This window comes from Pan troglodytes, chromosome 22 (assembly GCF_028858775.2).
Source record: "Pan troglodytes isolate AG18354 chromosome 22, NHGRI_mPanTro3-v2.0_pri, whole genome shotgun sequence".
NCBI lineage: Eukaryota > Metazoa > Chordata > Mammalia > Primates > Hominidae > Pan > Pan troglodytes.
Genome location: NC_072420.2, coordinates 16,375,430 through 16,400,711, shown reverse-complemented (window position 1 = coordinate 16,400,711; position 25,282 = coordinate 16,375,430). Strand labels below are relative to the sequence as shown.

The window sequence follows — 25,282 nt, the reverse complement described above, 5'->3', positions numbered from 1 at the left end:
TTGTTGAATTTTTAAAGTTCTTTGTAGATTCTGGATATTAGACCTTTTTCAGATTCATGGTTTGCAAATATTCTCTCCCATTCTTTAGGCTGCCTGTTACTCTGTTGATAATTTCTTTTGCTATACAGAAGCACTTTAGTTTAATTAGCTACCACTTTTCAGTTTGTTGTTGTGATTGCTTTCTAGGACTTAGTCATACATTCTTTTCCAAATTTCTTGTGGGATTTTTATAGTTTGAGGTCTAACATTTAAATATTTAATCCATCTTGAGTGAATTTTTATATATTGTGAAAGATAGGGTGTAGTTTCATTCTTTTGCATACATCTAGACAGCTACCCTTGTACCATTTATTGAATAAGGAGTATTTTCCACATTGCTTATTTTTGTCAACTTAGTTTGTCAAAAATCAGATGACTGTAGGTATGTGGCTTTATGCCTGGGTTCTCTAGACTGTTTCCTTTGTCTATGTGTCTGTTTTTGTACAACTACTAAGCTCTTTTGGTTACTGTAGCCTTATAGTATAGTTTGAAGTTGGGTAATGTGATGCCTCCAGCTTTGTCCTTTTTGCTTAGGATTGCATTAGCTATTCAAGCTCTTCCATTATTCCATATGAATTTTAGTATAATTTTTTCTAGCTCTGTGAAAAATGACATTAGTAGTTTGATAGGAATCGCATTGAATCTGTAGATTGCTTTGGGTAGTATGGCCACTTTAATAATATTGATTCTTCCAGTCCATGAGCATGGAATGTTTTCCCATTTCTTTGTGTTATCTATAATTTATTTCAGCATTGTTTTGTAGTTTTTCTTGTAGAGATCTTTCAGCTCCTGGGTTAGATGTATTCCTATATATTTTATTTTCTTTTTTATTTTTTGCAGCTATTGTAAATGGGATTACAGTCTTGATTTTGTTCTCAGATTGAATGTTATTGGTGTATAGAAATGCTACTAATTTTTGTACATTTATTTTGTATCCTGAAACTTTACTAAAGTCCTTTATCAGTTCCAGGAGCCTTTCAGTGGAGTCTTTAGGGTTTTCTACATATAGAAGGTGGAGTCTTCAGGGCTTTGTATCATATAGTCAGTGAACAGAGATAGTTTTTCTTCCTTTCAAATTTGGATGCCTTTTATTTCTTTTGTCTGATTGCATTGGATAGGATTTCTAATGCTATGTTGAAAAACAGTAGTGAGGGTAGGTATCCTTATCTTGTTCTCAAGAGGAATGCTTTCAGTTTTGCCCCTTCAGTATGATGTTAACTGTGGGTTTGTCATACGTGGTTCTTATTATTTTGAGGTCTATTCCTTTAATGCCTAGTTTGTTGAGGGTTTTTTTTTAATCATGAAAGTATGTTAAATTTATCTAAAGTTTTTTTCCACATCTATGGAAATAATCATATAGTTTTTGTTTATAATTTTTTTCTGTCGTGAATCACATTTATTTATTTGCATATGTTGAACCAATATTGCATCCCAGGAGTGAAGGCTACTTGATCATAGTGAATTAACTTTTTGATGATTGGGTTTGCTAGTATTTTGCTGAGGATTTTTGCATCTATGTTCATCAGGGATATTGGCCTGTAGTTTTCTTTGTTTGTTGTGTCTTTTCCAGGTTTTGGTGTCAGGGTGATGCTGACTTTGTAGATTGAGTTAGAGAGGAGTCCCTCTGCCTCAATTTTTGGAATAGTTTTGGTAAGACTGATACTCCCTCTTCTTTGTCTGTGTGGCAGAATTCAGCTGTGAATCCATCTGGTCCAGGACATTTTTTTGGTTGGTAGGTTTTTACTATTGATTCAATTTTGAAACTTGGTATTGGTCTGTTCAGGGTTTCAATTTCTTCCTGATTCCATCATGGGAGACTGTGTGTTTCCACAAATTTATCAATTTCCTCTAGATTTCCTGGTTCACAGAGGTGTTCACAGTAGTCTTGCAGATGCTATAATGCTATAGTACTTCTGTGAGATTGGTTGTGATGTTTGATTTCATGCAAGAAGAATTCAAAGAGCAGTGAAAGAAAGTTTGTGTGTTTCCAGAAATTTATCTGATTTGTTTTTTCTGATTGTGCTTATTTAAATCTCTCTTCTTCATTAATCTAGCTAGATGTCAATCAATCTTGTTTATCCTTTCAGAAAACCATCTTCTTCATTGATCTAGCTAGATGTCAATCAATCTTGTTTATTCAGAAAACCAACTTTTGATTCTGTTGATTATTTGCATGGATTTCAAGGTCTCAATTTCATTCAGTTTTGTTCTGATTTTAGTTATTTCCTTTCTCCTGCTAGTTTTGGAGTTAGTTTGTTTTTGTTTTTCTAGTTCCTCAGGTGTGATGTTAGATCATTAGTTTGAAATCTTTTTAACTTTCTGAGATAGGTATTTAGTGCTATAAACTTTCCTTTTAACACTGCTTTTGCTGTATCCCGGAGATTTTGGTATATCATGTGTCTGTTTTCATTTATTTTATACATTTTCCCATTTCTGCCTTAATTTTGTTGTTTACCTAAAAGTCATTCAAGAGCAAGTTGTTTAATTTATACATCAATTATGTGGTTTTGAGGATTATTTTGGTATTCATTTCTATTTTTATTCCACTGTGGTCCAAATGTATGTTTGACATTGTTTCAATTTTCAAAAGCATATTCATTCTTCCTTTATGTCTGAGCATGTGGTTGATCTTGGAGTATGTTCTGTGTTTGCACTCATTCTTTCCCATGCTGGGTTCATTCATTGCATTGATAGTCCTATGGCTCATTTCCTCCTTCATATTCTGTTCAAATATCACCCACAAAGAGAGGCTTTACTTGACTATTCTATGTAAAATAACACAATCTCCTCCATCTCCCTATCCTATTGCCATGTTAGGTTTTTTTTTTCCTAAAACCATATTTCTCCCACTGATGTGCTATGTATCTATTTGTTTATTGCCTGTTTTCTCCCATAGGAATACAAGAAAGGCTTTGTTTGAAAAGGAACTATGTTGTGCTCTGTAGTATCCCTCAAGCTTAGAACATGACTGTCCATATACAAGGCACACAGTTATCGTATGTTGAATGAATAACTGAATTGAATCACATTTTGAGTAACATGGGCAGAGGTTGTAGTTAATGAGAGCCCTGGGAAGACTCCATAATTATGTGTTGGCATTGCATCTGGAAAAGGACATTGTATCAAGTGTCTGGTGTTTCTCCCACATGACCTCTGTATTGTTTCTAATCCTGCACTCTCTATTCAAACTTTCTTCCACTGCTCTTTGAATTCTTCTTGCATAAATCAAATGAAGGGAAACAACTGTGGAAGATATAAATGTAGTTTGAAGATAGAATAAAAAGAGAACCAATTTGGAGACTGTGATGAGCAGAAATAGAGTTGAAACCTACGAAGTTTAAGCACAATATGAATGAAGGGAACAAGGATGACTCTAGATCTGGCAAGAGAAAAATATTCTGCCCTAGAGACACCTGGGATTGACAGTTCATCTATTGTTCCTGATTTATTTTCAGGAACAAAATGGAAGGGTGGGTTGGTAGTCAAAGTAATTGTGACTTGATATATGTTACCTACTTATTATAAGTTATCTTTAAGGCATCAGTAGTGTTTATTGAACAGTTTATTTTCAAGATTATGGAATAAAAGTGGAAGAGAGTGGACCACAGAAGCAAGTAAATTTTCAGGAAGTAAAGCTACATTTCTCTCATTTTAATCATTAGAAGTTGCAAACAGGCTGGGTGTGGTGGCTCACGCCTGTAATCCCAGCACTTTGGGAGGCCGAGGCAGGTGGATCACCTGAGGTCAGGAGTTCAAGACCAACCTGACAAACATGGGGAAATCACATCTTTACTAAAAATACAAAAAATCAGCCAGGCGTGGTGGTGGGCGCCTGTAATCCCAGGTACTCGGGAGGCTGAGGCAGGAGAATCACTTGAACCCAGGAGGCGAAGGTTGTAGCGAGCCAAGATCATGCCATTGCACTCCCGCCTGAGTGACAGGAGCAAAACTCCATCTCAAAAAAAAAAAAAAAAAAGTGTGCGAACAAAGTGAGTAATACCACCTAAAATCACTGTGTAGCTTAATAATAACTGTGAGTTTCAGGAACTGGTAAACATATTTCATCTTTTGGTCAATTTCCCATTAGTTTTATAAGTAGAATCACTGAAAATCATGCATTAAAATATGCATGCCTTTTGGATGAGAATCACCTAGTGTTGTATATTTAAAACATCTGTTTAGTTGTTTAACATGAATGTTAGAAGTGCAGTTTAATTCCCCCCAAATGTTTCAAGTATCTTCTATATATTAATCATGTATTCATATTCTAAAGAGACATAAATAAAGAAAACTCCTGGTTCTTTCCCTGAAGAAATTTACAGTCTATTAAAGGAAACAAGCATTTTACAAGAAGTGATCATTATCAAAGGTGTTTTGCTAGAGCACACATAAAATACTGTAGGAAACAGAAGAAGGGAAAGGGTAATATCTCATGGAGGATGATTAAACTAAAAGAATAAAAGTTTTAAAAGGAATCACATTGGAATTGAATCCTGGAAATTATTTTTTTTATAATAGTTTGGTAAGAAACATCACTCACATAAAGAAAACATCAGGGGCAAAGATAGGTTTTCAGGAAACAGTGAGAAAAGACCAAAAAGTGAATAGGCAGAGAAGAATTCATGACATTGAGACACATTAAGGACAGGATGAAAAGTTAAGAGAACCACTTGTTTTCTATATATAAAACTGTAAAGAATGAATAAGATGTGACAGACTCGAAAAACATTTCAGAGTTAGATTTAACAAGACACACTGACTGATTGAATTTGTGTGGAGAAAATGGAAGAAGTCAAAGTTGGCTCCTAAACTTCTAGTTTGGGAAAATAAATGTGTGAATAATAACCCAAATATTGAACAAAGTAAGGATATCAGGCTTCAAGAGTTGGATGATGGCGGCAGTTTGGAACACAATGTGGAGAGGAATCTCTGTAACTTTGCTTGTACAGGTAAATTTATACATGAGGCTAATTCATGGAACAGATTAAATAAACCATGGGGAAGAAGTCAAGGAAAAAGAACTGAGTTTCTAGACTAGAAATAGATGGAGAACAATTATGTATGGGTTTGGCCATGTAGATTTTGCCCTGTACAACTTTAGGAAGACAATTCATTTACACTATGAAGTGAATGGTGTTAGTGGACTTGTTCAATCCTAAGCATCCTGAGATTAGAAAAAATAAACCAGATAGAATATCTCAAGAGAAGGGACATGAGACTGAAGGACAATGAGGAACACCAAATGTCAGGGGTAGACGACAAAAAAGGATCAAAATATATGAATGAGAATTGTCAGAAAGGTAAGATGTAAATCGGAAGTATTGTGCTTGGAAACAGAGAAGCCTTGATTCTCAATTTTAAATTCTATGAAATGATCAAGTAAGATGCAGAATTTTAAAAGTTACTTTTTCTTGAAACTAAGGAATGATTGCTGGTGCCAGTAAGATCCAAGATTAAGGCATAGATCAGAAGTCATAGTGCAGTAGGTAAAATAATGACTTAGAAAAAATAACATGGAATTAATGCATGGACATTATATCTACAAAGACATTGGTTTAATATTTTTGTTATTTGGGTGTACATTTTATCTCCCCCTCTAAATTCTTTGTTCTTTCTATTCAGAGATTTTTTTTTTTTACTCTCACATAGGATCCAATGGTGTTCTACAGAAATTATACATTTTAAATTAATGAATAGGCATTAAAGTTTGCTCTTGTTTACCTAACTCTGCAAATTATATTTTACTGATTGACTATTAATTTGCATGTCTATCTGTTTAACTGTAGTGGAGATATCTATCTCTGTGCTATTTCTAATAAATGGAGTTTTTGCTTTGAGAGCTGTATTCAGAAGGATTTTGTATCCGCTCAACTCAAAAGTGCAAAAATATGTGTCACAAAAAACTGAGGAGTGCTCCATGCTCATTTTGAGAATAACTACTTTATCTGTTTTTATAGCCCTGACACCTTGTGCAATTTCTGTTCCAGGCAATGAATAACTGTTGAGTGAATGAATGAATATAGTCTGAATTATAGTTGATTTGATTTGAGTCTTAATAAATAAACAGGATTCAATTTGACTTGATCCGTGCATTTCAATCAATGCCATGATACACTTGTGGCACGGGCTATAGATAATTCACTGCTAAAATAATTTGCAAAGCCTTGCCAATTATTTCATTTAAAACAATAGATTTGATTCACGGTATGTAATTCTCACTTACATTCCAACTTTATTTCCTGAATGAAAGATGAATGGGGAGATTTAGAGCTGAATTTCTAAGAAGCATAAGAGATGCTGGTTACATGCAGTTATGGTGGTGGTTCCCAGGCATGGGCTTCATCCATCATAATAATGAGGTACATAGAAAATCATTAAAAGTGCTGAGTCACTATAGACAAGAGAGAGAAAGAAAAATGTCAGACGGAAAGAAGGTATTCCAGGTCATGGGAATGTTAGGAACACAGAGGCTGGAAAGAGCTTGGCACAAGCAAGGACATACACTAGCCTTGTTCAGCAGGATGGAATGCTCTGCAGAGATGCTGTAGAGATATGAAAAAAATAAGGTCTCATTACAGTCATACATGAGGTTAAATATTGGGAAATATGTTCTCCCTTCACTTGGAAAAAAAGGAATTGGATTTCTACTTAATGAGAGAGTCAGTGTGGTTTATTACCAAGGCCAAAAAACATGGTAGAAATAAAAAGCCATTCAATACAATTGTAGATTCTGGTTGAAAGAGGGCAATGCCACAGAAACATTTACTGGTCAAGTTTTTCAGACTGACCTTCAAAAAGTGAAATAACCATTATCCTAACAGCACATGAAATGCATACAATGTTAAGTAAGTAAAATCATTTTGTCATTTCAGGTCATGTTAACCTTCTTGAAGATAGAGCCAAGTACTCCCTAAGTTAATCATCAGTTACTCTGGAATTGGTGGCTATTTTGGCTTTAAGTTTTGTTTAGAACAAGCATGTGAAAGACTGTTGAATTGCTATGTTTGTTTATGTAAGGTCAGACTAACCCAGAGGTCTTTGAGTATTATAAAGTGGAAAAAAATTTAGATTAGTCCACTGTCGTGTGTTTGATTGTGCAAAAGATAAACCCTTCTTTGCCACCCTACAAGGTCATGCTACTCTTAATGCTAAGTGCACTTTACTGAAATAGTAACCATTCAACTGACTGTGAAATACACTTGATGCATAGACTTATCTAGAAAGTTGTGTCACAAAACATTTTTTTTCAGTGTATAGAAGGAGCAAATGTAGACATTGAGAGTAGTGTCAAATCTTGAGAATTACTTTAAGACATCACAAAAGAGAGCCCTCAGTTATAAAGTTTAATAATTCACTGACTCATGTCTAAACAATCAGCATATTTTTTGGTGAAGAGAAGACTACGGGTCTGAAAATTAACAATTAATTTTATATTAAGTTTGGCAGAATGGGAACAGCACAGTCAATAGTGCTAGCAAACACCATGATTTATATATCACTTTTAATTAAACATGAATTCTTTAAAGTTATTATAAAAATGAACACACTGAATTTGGTTCCTTTATGATAAATATTTTAGTAGGGGTATAATGGCCGCATTTTTATACATGTGTATTTTTTTTACATACTATCTGTAATACCTGTCTAAATGCCAATATATGGATGAAAACAATGATTACAAAGATAAATGACTCAAAGGAGACTTTCAGAACAACTGATAATGGAGATGAGATGAATCTGATATTTTAAGTGATCTTTCTCAAAGAACAGTGTGTTATTTGGAAGCAGCCATTCATTTTTTTAGCATTAAATGTTTTCCAGCTATTACAATTGAAACTTGAGCTAAAAACTTATGACTAAGTAAAATTCAGGGGGAGAGAAAATGTTTCTATATGTTAAGCTTGGAAAAAAATCTGGAATAGGAAGGCTGCCATTTTTCAAAAAATAAGCATTTTCTTTTCCTTAGTAGAGGTCAGTTTAGAAGTCTTTAGAATGATTTAGGATGACTGGCTTTAAACTGAGTAACTTCAATAAAACACAGATACGTGATCTCAAGTATTGCTTTTCTAAGAAGTATAGTGCAAGAAATATTGTGGCAAAGGAAATATGAATGAGAACACAAATGAGAGAGAAACTTTTACCTCCAGAAATCTATTGATAAACCACAAAGTTGAACAATGTGGAAAAACAAAGAGAAATCATACAGTAAATATTTAACTTTAGAAATATATGTATAATAGCCCTCTAAATCTAAGTCATATTCTGTGAATTATTTGATGAATGTTTTATTTAAGAACTATTAATAGACTATTCATTAATTTCCAGGCACTGTGCTGGGAAACAGCCCAGAGCAGGAAGTTAAGAGATAGATTTGATTCCTGATCACCCAAAGCTTACAGGCTACTGAGGGTGACAGAGACTCGTAAAATCACACCAGCAAGTATATGATTACAACTGATGCCCATAGGCTGTCAAAAGAAAGAGAAAGGATTCTCACAAAGAAATCCAGCTTTCACTGAGGATTCCAAGAATGTCTGAGCTTTGGTTTTAAGTTTGAGTTGAAATTAACTAGGGGAAAGGGGAACTCTCAAGTTATATTTGTTGAATGAATAAAAATAAATCCCAGATAGTTGTCCTGTGGCAATAGGTAGCATAGTAGCATAATTCACCTGAAAAATTTAACAAAAGTCAGTAAGGTTAGAGCACAGAGAGCAGAGTTAAATTGGTCAAAAAAAAAAAAAAAAGAAAAGAAAATGTAGGCAGAGACCAATACATATAGGGACTTGGTCTTTGAGGAACAAGAATGTACTAGTCCGTTTTCACACTGCTGTAAAGAAATGTCCAAGACTGGGTAATTTATAAAGCAAAGAGGTTTAATTGACTTACAGTTCCATGGCTGAGGAAGCCTCAGGAAATTTACAATCATGGCGGAAGGGGAAGCATGCACCTGCTTCACAAGGTGGCAGGAGAGAGATCCTGTGAAGGAGGAACTGTCAAACACATAAAACCATCAGGTCTCATGAGACCTCACTTACTATCACGAGAACAGCATGGAGGAAACCACCTCCATGATCCAATCACCTCCTTCCCTCGACACATGGGGATTACAGAGCCTTCCCTCCACACGTGGGAATTATAATTCAAGATAAGATTTGGGTGGGGACACAGAGCCAAACAATATCAAAGAAGAAGCCATTAAAGGATTTAAGCCAAGTGAAATTATCAGTTTCTGTTTTTAAGGATTCCCTCTAGCTGCAGTGTAGAAGATGAATTCTGAAAGGATATGCATGGATATGGGTAGAAGAGGTCAGAAGCCATTGCCTTAGAATGAAAATAGGTGCTTTAGCTTGCACTTTCATGGTAGTAGTAATGAAGATTGAGACACATGGAGAGTCTCCAAGATAATTAGGAAAGAAAACTGAAAGTCTTTAGCAATTGTGCTGATCAAGTTTCTTGGTTGAGAATAACAGAAGCCAACCCCAGAAGATAAGGAATTTATTGGAAAGATATCAGGACACTAACAGAATTGATGGGAAATGGGAAAATTGGTGTTGGAAAACACATGAGAACAAAAGAACAGTAGGTAGCCAAGAAAACAGCCAAAGTCATTCCAGAGGAATAGGCTGGTAAGAACAGCACACTGGACTCTCAATCTCACCATGTCAACTGTGGACAATCACAAACTGTTTTTGCATCTTTGCATCTTTACATCTCAAGAGTCAAAGACCTAGCTGGGGAATCCACGTTCCATAGCCTAATTTATGAGCTAGTGACTTGATGGCTCTGGAAGAAAGGAAAGAAAATATTTGCTCCTGCTCAGTTTCTACCCTTCGATAATGGGCTCTGTCTCCCACAGTGACCCAACCAATCAGGGAATACATAACTGTTAGTTTATTCATACTATACCTAACAATAAAATTGCAATGAATGCACTAGACAGTGTTGGATTGGATATGGCTGATAGTGGAGAACAACACAGGAGAGATGACTATGGCATGCTACGTCCTTAGGTGGGAACCCTGAAAAAGTGATCGGTTTCATTTAGGTTTAGGAATTTTTTTCTGAGGAAAAGGGGGACTCAAGAGGTTTTTTTTTTTTTGGACAGGTAGATGCCTTTGGGTAAGACTTGGATCTAAATTTTATTATCTTATTCCCTTTGCCCCAAAGCATTCAAATATTGATATCTCTAAGGAGGGAACTCTGTCTGCTGTTAGTTAAAATGAGCAAAGTTGAGCCATTATTACTAATGGAGTATTTATCTTTTTCATCTTAATCATTTAAAACACTCTTTCTTAGATAAAATATTTTTCATATTATTTAATGTAAAAAAATGAGATTGTTCCCCTCATTCTATCACTCTATAGCACACTTATTTTATTAGGGCTTTAGGTAACAGACATGGATGAGAAACAGTTTACTGCTGATTATTATAGGTACCTACCAGAAATCATCCAGAAAATTAATTCTATGTATCGCTGAATTTTTAGTTAGTAGCTTACAAATGTTTTGGACAGGTTAAGAGAACCTGAGTCTGTATTCACATAGTTTAGACTACGAAAGATATTCTCTGCAAGTGAAGAATGACACTCCATGGGGAATTGGTTTTAAATAGTGTGTTTTGAGGAAGGACCATTCTTTGAAATAGAAAGGTTCTTTAGCTCTCAATTAGTTTAAAATATTCATATACAGAGTGGCAGAAAAGATTACTGGAATTAGTGTATAACTCAAAATAAATGATTTTTAAAGTTCTTTTTTTAACTCAGCTATAATTTGTATAACATAAAACACACCATTTTAAAAATAATGTTTAACTGAGAAAGAAAAATTGTATATACCTCTTGTACAACATGATGGTTTTAAATATTTATACATTGTGTAATGGCTAGATCAAGCTAATTAACGTACGCATTACCTCACATATTTATTTTTCATGATAAAAGCACTTAAAATCTACTCTCTTAGCAATTTTCAAGAAAATATTACATTGTTGTTAACTATTGTCATCATGTTATACAATAAATATCTTAAACTTACTCTTTCTATCTAATTGAAATTTTATATCCTTTGACCAACACCTTCCCAACTGCCTTCTTTCTAGTCCCTGGTAACCATCATTGTATTCGCTGCGTCTGTGAGTTCAACTGTTTTAGATTCCACATGTAAGTGAGATCATGAGGTATTTGTCTTTCTGAGCCTGGTTTGTTTCACTTAACATAGTGTTCTCCAGATTCACTCATGTTGTTTCAAATGACAGGATTTGCTTCTTTTTAAAGGCTGAATGGTGTTCCATACGTTCTACATGTTCTTTATCCATTCCTCTGTTGATGGACACTTAGGTTGATTCCATATCTTGGCTATTCTAAATAACGTTGCAATGAAAATGGGTGTGCAGATATCTAGCATACTGATTTCGTTTCCTTTGGATATACATGCACTAGTGGGATTGCTTCATCATACAGTAGTTCTATTTTTAATTTTTTGAGATATCGCCATTGTTTTCATTATGACTGTATTAATTTTTATTTCCACCAATAGTGTGCAAGGTTTCCCTTTCTCCACATCCTTCCAGTGCTTTTTATTTTTCTTTATTCTTTTTTTTTTTTGAGACAGAGTCCTGCTCTGTCACCCAGGCTGGAGTGCAGTGGCGTGATCTTGGCTCACTGCAAGCTCTGCTTCCCGGGTTGACACCATTCTCCTGCCTCAGCCTCCCGAGTAGCTGGGACTACAGGCACCCGCCACCATGCCTGGCTAATTTTTTGTATTTTTAGTAGAAACGGGGTTTCACTGTGTTAGCCAGGATGGTCTCGATCTCCTGACCTTGTGATCCGCCTGCCTCGGCCTCCCAAAGTGCTGTGATTACAGGCGTGAGCCACCACGCCCGGCCCGACCATGTTTGTATTTCTTTTCGGTATGTAACTAGGAGTGGAATTGCTGGAGTATATGGTAATTCTATGTTTAACTTTTTGATGAACAAAACTGTCTTCCATAGTAACTGCAATATTTTATGTTCTTTCCAGCAGTGTATTAGCATTCCACTTTCTCCACATTCTCACTAACACCTGTTCTCGCCCTTAAAAAAATTATTATTATTGCCATCTTCATAATTGTGGTGTGGTTCTCATTAAAGGTTTAATTTGTGTTTCCATAATAATTAATCATGGATGTTTTTGTATCTTTTTTTCCCCTAAAAATGTCTCTTTTGATCCTTTATTTTTTGATTAGGTTACTTGTCTTTTTATTTTTGGGTTGTAAGTGTTCTTTATGTATTCTGTATACGAGACCTCTTAACAGTTGTAAAATTTGCAAATATTTCCTCCCAATCTGTGGGTTGTCTTTTTGCTTTCTTGATAGTGTCATTTAAAGCACAAAAGTTTTAAACTTATTATAGTCAAATTTATGCACTGTTTGTTATTATTACTTATGCTTTTAGTGGCCATATCTAAGAAACTATTCTCTAGTCCAAGACTTTGCAGATTTACACCTATGTTTTCTTCTGATAGTGTTATGGAACACTATATATTTAGCTCTTTGATCCATTTTGAGTTAATTCTTTTGTATGGTAGGAAGCAGGGGTCCAATTTCTTTTTTCTGCAGGTGGCTATTCATTTGTTCCAGCACTATTTGTTGAAAATATTATTTGTTTTTCCATTGCATGGCCTTGGTACTCTGTGGGATATTGAGTATGGACATATGGATTTAGTTTTAGACTCACAGTTCTATCCCATGGGTCTGTGAGCATGTCATTATGCCACTACCTCACTGTCTTAATGAATGTAGCCTTGTAGTAAGATTTGAAAGTGAGATGTGGGATTCTCCCAACTTTCTTTTTTGTTTTCAAAATTGTTTTGACTATTCAGCGTCCCTCGAATTTCCATATAAATTTTAGAATAATCTCATCCATTTTTGAAAAGAGAAAAGAAGCAGTTGAAATATTGATGAGATTATATTGAATCTTCAGAAAAATTTTGGAATTGTGATTGCCTTAACAATATTAGGTCTTCAAGCCCATGACCCAGGATGTCTTTTTATTTATGTAGACATTTAATTTATTTCAACAATGTTTTATAATTTTCAGTGTACAAATCTTTCACTTCTTTGGTTAAATTTATCCTTATGGTGGATAAAGAAAATATGCATACACCATAGAATACTATGTAGCCATAAAAACTAATGAAATTATGTCTTTCCCAGTAACATGAATGGGATGGGAAGACATTATCCTAAGTGAAATAACTCTGAAACATAAAATCAAATACCTCATCTTCCCTCTTATAAGTGAGAGCTAAATAATGACTACACATGCTCATAAAGACGGAGATAATAAACACTGGGGACTCCAAAAGATGGGAAAGTAGGAATGGGTTGAGAGTTGTAAAGCTACCTATTAGGTACTCTGTTTACTATTTGGGAGACAAGCTTACTAGAAGCCCAAACCTCAACATTAGACAATATACCTATGTAACAAAACTACATATGTACTCCCTTGAATTTATAATTTTTTTATAAAAAAGACAGAAAAATTCTCATGTGTTTTATTCTTTATGATGCTATTATAAATGGACTTGTACAAATTTTACTTACAGGTTGTTAATTTCTAGTGTTTAAATATCCAACTCATGTTTATATATTGTTCTTGTATCCTTTGCTGAATTCATTTATTAGCTCTAATATTTTTCTTCTGTGGACTTCTAGGAGTTTATCTATCTAAGATCATGTCATCTGCAAATACAGGTACTTTTACTTTTTTCTTTTCAATCTGCCTAACTTCATTTGTATTTCTTTGTCTTGTTGAATTGGCCTAACTGGAACCTCAAATATAACGTTTAATAGAATGACAAGAGCAGACATTCATGTCTTAATCCTGATTTTGGAAAGAATATTTTCAGTTTAATAAATAATATTTTAGAGTAGATTTTATTCTTGTACTTGCTTTTGAGCACTGGTGTACATTTCCTGGGAATTTGCAATACTTAAGTAAAATATTTTTAAAATCCATAGTGAAGCCCTGAATCAGCAGAAGCAGGAAAGTAACTCACGTTTTGCCTCTTGGTCTTATTTATTTCTTTGCCAATTTAATTTCACATTCAAATTGTTCTATGACATTAGCTTTAAATGAATTGTCCTTTTATTGAATCACTTGCTTTTCAGCATTTTTACTGGCAAAAGTAGCTGCAGCTCCAGCAAAGTGGGAGGTGAGGCCTCTGTACATACCCCTAGGAAAGAGACTGAATCCAGGGGCCTGAGTAGGAACACCTGGCAGGCCCCACTTTGACAGTACCTCACAGGATAAGACCCACTGGCGTGCAATTCTAGCCAGCCACTGGTAGCAGCTTTGCACCTCCCTGAGAGGGAGCTCCCCAGAGGGTGGGCCAGGTTGCCATCTTTGCTGTTTGGGCAACTTAGCCACTCCAGCCTTCAGGGTTTGGAGAGTCTGAGCTGACTGGGGGCAGAAATACCCCAGTACAGCACTGCTGCTCTATGAAAACATAGCCAGATTGCTCCTTTAAGTGGGTCCCAAATCCTATTTCTCTTCACTGGGCAGGACCTCCCAACCAGGGCCTCCAACCACCCCACTGGTGTTCTCCAGCTGACAGAGATTTGTAACCTCCCTGGGATAGAGCTCCCAGAGGGAGGGGCAGGCCATCATTGTTGCTGTTTGGGCGACTTAGCCATTCCAGTCTTCAGGCTTTGGAGTGTGCAAGGTGACTGGGGGTTGAAGTGGACCCCCAGCACAGCACAGATGCTCCACTAAAACATGGCCAGACTGCTTTTTGAAGCAGGTCCCCAATCTCATTTCTCCTTACTAGGAGAGATCTCCTAACTGGCTTCTCCAGCCCCCTCCTACAGGTGTGTTTAAGCCAGCAACAGGGATGAATGTCCCTGGGATGAAGCTCCCAGAAGGAGGGGCAGGCTGCCATCTTTGCTGTTTTGTAGGCCTCACTGTCGATATTGCCAGGTACTGAAAAATTTGAGGTGACTAGAGACTGGAATGGGCCCCCAACATACTGCAGCAACCCTGTGGAAAATTAGCCAGATTGTTAGGTGGGTGGTTGTTCTTATATCTCCTCACCACGCAGGTCCTCCAGGCCTAGGCCTCCAGCCGCCCCCTGCCAGAGCTATTGAGCCAGCAGCAAACTCACCAACTCCCTGGACAGAGCCTTCAGGGGCAACCGAAAGCCTCTCTGCTACTGCCCTTGCAGTGGAACTGCCCCTGCAGTGGAACTGCCCTTGCCACCCTTGCACTAATGAAGAGGCAGAAAACCTAAGTGGTTTATCCACATCTTCAACAAGTTGCAGTTGACCCAAGGAAAGGAGGCCAGTCCATCTCTCATGGGTCACACACATCCTACTGCTTATCAGCAGACCCCTGGCTTGGGACCACAGCACAGACCCTCCATCCTGGGCTGATTACACTGAGTGATTAATGGCCTGAATCTCTCTGGGGTGGAGCCCTCAGGAGATAAGCAAATGACCCTTGGCCACAACCACTACTAAGGTTCCTTCCTCTGTTGCCTCCAAATTGGGGAAAGAATATAACCCCTGTGATTGCCTCAGAGCTGCACTGATCAACCTAGGAGTGCTAAGCTGAGATCTACAGCCAGCATGCAAGGGAAAGAAGAACCCACACTTTCAGAGCACTGAGAGGGAGCACAGCTGCAACTGTGAAGAAACATAGGAGAACCACAGAATCGAGCAAGAGTCTACCAACTGAACAATAAGCCTAAATACCACCTGCTGGATTCCGCAGCTTCAACACCAAAAATACCTCACTAACATACTCCATTCTGAAACAAGAGACAAGAAGTCAGCTTCAAATAAAAACCCTGCACAAAGCCTCAGCTCAGTGAAAACATCCAGAAAATAAGTCTATTTACTATACTTAATCTACACTGAAGTTAAAGGAACACCCACATGCAGAGATGAGAAAGAACCAACATAAGAACTCCAACAGCTCAAAAGGCTAGAGTGTCATATGTCCTCCAAACAACTGCACCAGTTCTCCAATTAGAGTTCTTAATTAGGCTAAACTGGCAGAAATGACAGAAATAGGTAGGAAGAAAGATTATTGAGATTCAGGAGGATGACAAAGCTCAGTCCAAGGAAAATAAGAATCATAATAAAGCAACACATGAGGTGAAGGATAAGTTAGTAGAAAAAAGAATCTAATGGATTTCACACAGCTGAATAACACAATACAAGAGTTTCACAATGTGCTCACAAGCATTAACAGCAGAATAAACCAAGCTGAGGAAATAATCTCAGAACTTGAAGACTGGTTCTGAGTCTTGAACACTGAAATAAGACAGTCAGACAAAGATAAAAAAAAATAAAAAGGAAGAAACAAAACTTCTGAGAAGTATGGAATTATTTAAAGAAGCCAAATCTATGAATCATTGGCATCACTGAAAGGGAGGGAGAGAAAGCAAAAAACTTGGAAGACATAATTTAGGGTAACACCCATGATAATGTCCCCAACCTTGCTAGAGAGGCCAACAGTCTAATTCAGGAAATACGGAGAACTCCTTCACGATTCTATACAAGAAGATCATTCTCAAGAAACATAATCATCATATTTTCCAAGGTCAAAATGAAAAAAAAAAGGATGTTAAAGGCAGCTAGAGAGAAAGGAGACATCACCTACAAAGGGAACTTCATCAGGCTAACAGCAGATATCTCAGCTGAAACCCTACAAACCAGAAGATATTGGGGACCTATATTTAACATTCTTAAAGAAAAAAATCTTCAACCAATAATTTCACTTCAGCCAAACTAAGCTTCCTAAGTGAAGGAGAAAGATCCTTTTCAGATAAGCAAATGTTAAGAGAATCTATTACCAACAGATCTGTTTTTCAAGAGATCTTGAAAGGAGCACTAAATATAGAAAAAAGTTTGCTACCAGCTAATACAAAAACACACTTAAACACACAGACCAGTGTCACTATAAAGCTGCCACACAAACAAACCAACATCATAACCAGCAGACAGCACAATGACAGGATCAAATCCACACATATCAATACTAGTCACTAGTGCCTCTTTTTAGTCATTCTCTTCCTGCCCACAAGAGGCAACTAATATTTTAAATTTTTTTCCACCACAGATTTATTTTGCTTGTTTTCATATAAGTGGAATTACACAACATGTACTCTTTCGTAAGTCTCATGCTTAGCAAAAAAGTTTCGAGATTAATTCTTGCTGTATATATCAGTAGTTCATATTTTTAAAATTTCTAGTAACATTTCGTTCTACAGTTTGTCTATTCTGTTGATGGACATATGGGCCATTTCTGGTTTTCAGCTAATATAAATAAAACTGGCATGAACTCTCCTGTAAAGTCTTTTTGTGGACCTGATGTTTCATTTATCTTGGGAAGTAACTAAGAGTTGAACTACTAGGTGATAAGGTTTAGTTTCATGAGCAACTGCAGAGAGTTTTTTTTTTTAGAGTAGTTGTAATATTTTATTGTCTTATGAACAATGTACGAGAGTTGTGATTATGACAAAAGATTGAGTTACACAGGCTTATGAATTTGTCAAAACTCATTGAATGGAACAATTGAGAGATATGCATTATATCGTATATAAATGTTGCTCAGTAGGAAAAGCAGTAGACAAATATTAAACTTCATTTGGTAAAATATGTGCTGACCTGGTTAGTGGGAAAGTGTACTGAATATGTGCAACTTATTTTGAAATGCATAAGATACACACAGTATGCATAAAAGGATAGATATATGCACAAACAACTGATAACACAACTAGAAGAAATGTTAATTGTAGAATCTAGGTAGTGGGTATATGAGTATTCCTATACAATTCCTTCTACTTTTGTACATGGTTAAATTTTTTTCAATAAAATGCTGGAGAAAACATAGTGAAAGATGAAAAATGTCACAATTCCTTTTATCAAGCCTGTGTAACCCTGACAATGAAATCTGGCAATGACACGCACACGTACATGCACACAAACACACAAATGTGCACATAATGCAACGAAAGATCTACAGACCAGTCCTACTTCTGTGAAGAAAGGGTTTTTAAACTTAAAGAAAACACTAGAAACTCTAGAAGATTTTATAAAACAAAAATTATGACCGAATAGATTTTATCCTTTAAAGGCACCATTGGTTTAATTTATAAAAATGTATTAGTGCTCTATGTCATGTCTATGCATCAAATAAAAATGATATAATCATCTCAATAGACCTTGAAATGACCCTGTAAATTGAGATCTATTTCTAATTGAAACAAAATGTTTTCAGTGTGTTAGGAATATATCACAAAGAATAAACAAGATAAACAGCCACTTCTTACAAATTAAAAATAATGAGGAACACTAAAAGAAAATTAGTTGGCTTGTAAATAACTTAGGAATACATGAGAATTAAACCACTGCTCTTAAATAATGTACCTGCAATTATTCATATATAGTTTAAATCCAGATTCAGTAGAGCTGGATGAAGTCTAACACTCTACACTTCTAATAAACTCCTAAGTGATTCTAATGGTCTTGCTCTCTGGGACATATTTTGTATAGTAAAGCATTATATGATAAAGAGGACATTTTAAATAAATTAGAAAGGAATAATTATTCAAAACTTATTATTTACATGTAATCAATTGATACATATTGGGATATCTAATTAAGCATTTATAAAGAATAACATGAAATTGCCACCTCATGTGATATTTTAAAATAATTGTCAAGTAAGGTAAAATTAATTTTAAAATGAGCAAACATTGTTTCAATTTCATAAATATGAATATCTATGCAGTTTTGGTAGGGAGGCTTTTCAATGATCATCAGTTATGATAAGAAACATAAAAGGAAGTGATTAAAAAGTTTGATTATTAAATTAAGTTCTTATATGCCAAAAATACTTAACATATTAAGTTGAATGACAAATTATAAAAATATTTGAAATATATTTTATCTAAAATTTAATGTCTTTAACATATAAAGAGCTCTTACAAATAAATAAAATGGAAACACATTGAGCAGTAAAAAAATAGGTAAAAATATTTACAGAAAATAATTCATAGAAGACACTTTATGACTGAAAAAAGAATGTTTTCAACTTACTAACAATTAAGAATGAAAATTTAAGATATAAAGTATTTTTCTTATCAAATTGGCAATAAGGTAAAAATTTTGGAAAGAATACGGAGAGGTTGACGTTCTCATGATTGGCATAACAATTTTTTGGTACAACTGGTCAATATAAATAAAAAGACTTAAAAAATGAGCATACCATGATTAGTAATTCTATTTCTAGAAATTTAACCTATAGAAATCATCAGTGTTGTATGTGAATATTTATATCTAAAGATGTGCAATATAGTACAATTTATTGTGGCAAAAATATATGTATATGCTAGAGTCAAAACATATAGATGTGAAATAAGCAAGTTTAAAAAAATGTGTGCTGAATGTATAAGGTAGAGTTTTTTGGTTGTAAGCACGAAACCCAGCTTTGGCTCAAGTAGGCAAGAGAATATAGACAAAGAAATCCAAGAAGCAGGGTAAGACATAAATCAGGAAATAGAGCAGAAAACTACTCAACCATGTTTTCCATCTTATCTGTGGAGACAAATGAGCCCCCCATGTTTTGTATCCCCCACCTCCATCCCACCCATCTTTCTGTCACTTCACTCAAGATCCACAATCTTGGGAGAGACTTCATTGCTCTGTCTTGGGTCAGTTGTCAGTTCCTTGGTTGGGGATGGAAAAGGCTTCTTAATTTAGGATTCTACCAAGACAATACACAATGATAAGGTGATATTGAAATAGGAAATTCAGACTCATTAGGAAGGGAATAAATGGCAAATGAATCCAAATAATTCAAAATATCCATTATTTACAGTGTCCCCCCAATCCATAAATTATTAATGTATATATATGTGTACTATAGACAGAAGAAAAAATACTATAAAACAATATCATAACTTTATAGTAGTGCTCTTTCTGTGTCAGAGTATGTTTGAATTTTACTTTATACCTGGTCCTTTTCTGTGTTGTCCATATTTTTGTTTAACAAAGAAAACTATTGCTTTTGGATTAAAATATAGAAAACATAATTTTAATACATTTTACAACACATGACTTGGTTTACTTTCTATTGATTTTCAAACTTCGTATATTAAATAACCAGAACTATTTTTCCCAAGAGCTATATTCCTATTCCAAATATTAGTATGTTTGGAAATATAGTAAAACACAAATTTTTCTTGCTTTACATGAAGTACCTAATGCAGTCTCATCTTGATCCTGCAGAATGCATTATCTAAAAAACAGACTCATGGAAAATCCATATTGTGCCAACGAAATTGCTTCAGTTTTGTTCAAGATCAGGACTTAGTATCACTCCCCAACAAATAATGTTCCATTTCATAATAATGAATTCTACAGAGAGATGATCTGTCTACTACTCTGTTCTAAAGGGAGCCCTGAATATCATGGCCAAGATTTCAAACTGCCACATAAGAGATCACATACTTCTTGAAACATCTCCACTTTACATGAATGTGATTTTGTTTTTACTGCATTAGGATGTTGAATACTGAATCTGCTTGTGTTCATAACACAAGCCCATGCTTCAAGTGATTGGGATCCAAATCAAACACAGAGCACATGCAAAAACAATTGCTATTCCCTTTGTCAGTGCGCTGCTTCAAACTCAAGTCCTTCAGTAATCATAGTTTATAATAACAAAGGTACATTACTAGTGGGATATGTGAATAGAATTCTCAAAATGTTAGCAAGAAGAGCAAACACTCCTGTTTTTTCATTATTAGCTGAATAATGAATGTATTTTAAGTAGAAATTATCATGTTTCACAAAATTTCACTCTTCTTAAATTACAGTATCTTGAACAAATATAATTAATAGTCATATGAAAAATGATTGAGTTTCAATTCCCAAAGATTAAGTTCAATGATATATGGGGATAATTGCCAATATAAAAATGCTCTCTTTCAAGGATTGTACCAAATAGTGACTCTGAAATAGAGTGAAGAACACTTAAAAATCCATGCCATTTATCTACCATCTAGAAAATTCCAGAATAAAAATGAACAAGTTAATCAGCTTTAAAGTGGCAATAGGCAATCAAGTAACTTGTGACTTGTATAATGCAAAAGTGATTTTTATTCTCTTTCAGATGGAATTACATGGTTTGGGGCTTTTAGGCAGTATTTAGTAAACATAATTTTATTAGTCTTAATACATTAATGTGGTCTCTAAAAATATCTAACAATAAACAAAGGGCTCCAAAGACTTATTTAAGCAGATGTCTCAGTGAAATGTAGAAGAAGGTGAAGACATAAATCTCAGGGAGAGTCTACAAATAACATATATTAATAAATATAAATTATCACCATGAAAATTTGGGAGACAGGAGCTTCATCAATCATGGTTTGCCATAAAACAGTTTCCAGAACTTTAGTTTGACAGAGGAAAAGTGGATGTTATGGAGGAGTTAAGGAAGAATTTAATGTAAGGTTGAGTTGTTTGTTTTATAGTGACATTGTTATGGAATCTTTGGGGTGTCTCTTTTCTAGCCAGAAACCTGTGGCCGATGGCACCTTTGCCCCAGTTTTGCTCAGGCTGGCTGGACTAGTTCCATCCACTCACCCTAGCAGGCTGCACTCAGTTCACGCTATCAGTCTGGATCCCACACCTCCAAGGGAGATTGGAGTCAGGCATGGAGCAGCACTGGGTGTGTGTGTGAACGTGGGGTCTGGCCACTGTGCAGCAGACATGCTGCTGCTATGGGGTTGGCAGATCCAGGTCTCAGCATAGAAGCCAGCTCTCTATGAGGCTGAGGCTGGACCAGGTGCACCACAAGCAGCTTCCCAATCTGGCCCCAGGGAATGCAGTGGCACCCAGAAGCTTGGAGACACCCGGAACTACAAAGCCCCAAAGAGGGAGTCACAGCCTTGGCTCAGGGATCTCCCAGGTCTGGGCTCCCTGAAGGACTGCAGCTCTTCTCTCCTTCTCTTCTCCTGCAGCATGGTGAGCAAGGGGCATGTTTAGCTCTGTTTGTGTTACAGCTCTGTTAGTCTTCCATTTGGAAGTTCCTGAGTTCTTGTCCTGTAACCAGGAAGAATGAGGTACACAGACAAGTGGAGGGTGAGCAAGACAAAGAGGAGCTTTACTGAGCAACAGAACAGCTCAGAGGAGACCTGCAATGGGCAGCTCCTTTTTATAGCCAGGGTGTCCCCAGCAAGTGTTCAGCTCATAGCAGACAGGGTAGCTCCTTTTTATAGCCAGGGTGTCCCCAGCAAGTGTTCAGCTCATAGCAGACAGGGTAGCTCCTCTCTGCAGGCAGATCACCCAAACAAGTGCTCAGTTCTCAGCAGAGAGGATAGCTCCTCTCTGCAGCTGATCATCCCATCATCTGCAGTTCTTTGCAGAGAGGAGGCCCTAGAGTGGGTGGCTCACCTCTGCAGGCAAGTCGTCCAGTCATCTCTGCAGCTCTCAGCAGAGAGGGTAGCTCCTCTCTGCAGCTTGTTGTCCTGTCCTCTCTCCACCCTCCACTCAGCTCTGGCTGAGCCTGGGGCTTTTATGGGCCTCAGAGGGGAGGAAGTGCATGCCAACTGGTCCATGGGAGGCCAGACACAGGCCTAGTAAAGGCACCGTGAGTTCCCACTTTGTTCCACAGGGCTAACAGCCCAGGCCCCAGCCTTCAAGCCCTACCTGGCCTGAAGGTGGGGCTTCACTAGGGACCTACCCTCTTCTGCCCAGGAGCCTGTCTAGCTCCTGCCCCCATCCATGGCACCCACGCTGCTCACACCCTGGGGTGCCTGAAGGCCAGTGCTGAGCTGCCCTTAGTTCCTCATTGGCTTGCCCTGCCTCCCCTGCACTCATCAGTGCTCAAAATAAGGAGGGAGTCTAAGATGGCAGGGACCTGGCATGTCAGTGCTGCCCTGAGTGTGTGCACACCTGGCCAGGCTGTGACAACACCCGGCCTTGGCCCCAACTTTAATCCAAGTTTGGTGCAGGTGCCAGGAATGGGGAGAGCCAGGCAGAGGGAACAGAAGCACCCAAGCCTGTGGGGGTAGCAGGGGACCTTCCCAGGCCCCCAGGAGTTCAGACTGCAGTGAGGCTCTGGTCCTGCCTGGCTCGCAGCCCTGCCATGGGGCACCTCCAAGAGTGGATTGCAGGCCTCAGGCCTGGACATCAGGAGTATCAGGCCTGAAGATCACCCCAATGCCAGGTGGACCCTGGGGACATGGCCCCAGGTGGCCCTGCACAGAGCCTGCTCCTGAGATGGAGAAACCCAGCACCCTTGGAATGGGCACAGTGACTGCACCACTGGCCAGGTCCCCCAAGCAGGGCATATACAGCCCAGAGAACCCACACTCTTTGTGCAAGCAGGGCACTGTCCTGTGCCCAGCTTCACCTCAGGGCCCCTCTCTGTCCAACCTGCTGCTTCACAGCTGGTGGGCAACTCGACCCAGCCCCATTGTGATGGCCCCCAGGGCAGTGGGTTCCAGGAACTGTCCACCTCTTCCGACACCCTCCCTGCAGTGGCAGCAGGTGAGATTGGCAATGCTGGGCCAGGGTCTGGAGGAACTGAGGCTCTGGGCCTGGAGGTGGGTCCCGCCTGGCCACAGGAAGGTGGGGGCAGCCCAGTTGGCTGCCTTGGGGATGCAGGGCACAGGGGACGCAGGGCACAGTGGTCCCCCCACAGCTGATCCCACCCCCTATGCTTGCACCTCTTCACTGCAGCAGGCATGGTGGTAGCAGCTGCTCCAGACAGCCTGCTGCTGCCATCAGTATGTTTGTCTGCAACTTTAAGGCCAGTCTATGTAATATGATTCACAAATTCAGTGACTGATGAAGAAAAAAATGAGTTTATTTATATGAGTATATATATAAAACAAATATTTTAAACCATCTTTTATTCAGGGTTTTTCTTTGATTTTTTCTAAACTATTTTAAATCAGATCTTTAAATTGCCAACACATGTGAACAATAGATTTGCACTTACCAATACCCAAACCTAAAAACAATGTAAGACGTTTTTGAAAGCAAATTTATCTTTATTTTTAATTTTATTTTTCATGTTGACTTAAATAAATTAAAATTCATTTTACCTATTTTCATGTTCTCCGATAAATGGTGATGACTTGTCCAATAAAAAGAGACTGGTTTATTCTAAAATTACAGTAGAGTTAATCTTTGTGGGGCCAATCAGAAATTCAAATTAATCAAAATATTAAAAGAAGTTCATAGTATTTGTATAAAAGTGTACTTTTTCAATGATGAGTTAAAAAAACAACTGTTTTTCCTCATTTCATAAATTGATGTGATCTCAATGTATTAATTTTTTATTAGTTATATTAAGCAATGTCAGGTTTAATGAATATTTGCCAATCTCCACATTGATGCTTAGAGAACCATCTCTTACCACAGATACAGGATTCTAAGTTTTTTCACTCTTATCTAGTTTATTCTGCTTGCCTATATGCCAAAGATGTGATCTTGAGGTTTTATTAGATATTTGATTGCTTTGTTGGAAATGACCTTCAGCCTCCACATGAGATGACCCTCCAGATACATCTTTTCTTGAGCATTATGTCTTATTTCAACTGATCAGCACCAAAGGTTAGGTTGTCAGGGATGAATGGGAGTATTTTTCCTTTTTATTCTGGAACCACTGGTAAAATCCCTGATTAGTTTATGACTGAGTTCAATAGTCTCACAGGGCTGTTGGGGAAAAATCCAGCTTGTTTGATTCAGTAAAGGGCAATGCCCTATATAACCGTTTCATTTTATTGCTTATTGATTTGATGGGCAATGATGTTCATGTGCATCTTTTACTTCTATGACAATTGATTTTAATAACATATTGTGCAGCACAACATTTCATGCTAAATATGGTGGAACTGCAAGTTAGGACATGTGGAATTCTAAGTTGTTATTGTGTTAATAATTTTTATTAAAACGGCAAAGGACCTGTTTATAAATTTGGAATACAATGGGAGCATTAGGACATCCACTGTCCCATTGTCCCTTTTGGAATAAAAGCAGGATTAGCTTCGTGGGGTTAAAAGGTCAGAACAGAAGGTCATCCTTTTTGTCAATATTCAAATGGAAAGCTGATTCAGACAGAAAGATACAGCTTAATGGACCAATGAACTCAGTCAGTATTTTGCCAAGAGTATTTTCAAAGTTGAAGGCTGATCTCTGAAAATGTTAACACCTTCTTTTCTAACATTTCCTAATTCAAAACAGG

The 25,282-nt window shown here is 37.1% G+C and overlaps 1 long non-coding RNA gene across 1 annotated transcript in view; it reads left to right on the top strand.

Moving 5' to 3' along the window:
• The window catches only part of LOC104005207 (uncharacterized), a 30,127-nt gene extending 12,216 nt beyond the window's left edge, over positions 1-17,911 (top strand). The window contains exons 4-5 of the long non-coding RNA XR_678429.4: positions 13,732-13,770; positions 15,117-17,911. This is a non-coding gene — a long non-coding RNA (uncharacterized LOC104005207). The remainder of the gene's footprint in view (positions 1-13,731; positions 13,771-15,116) is intronic.
• The last annotated feature ends 7,371 nt before the right edge of the window (positions 17,912-25,282 follow it).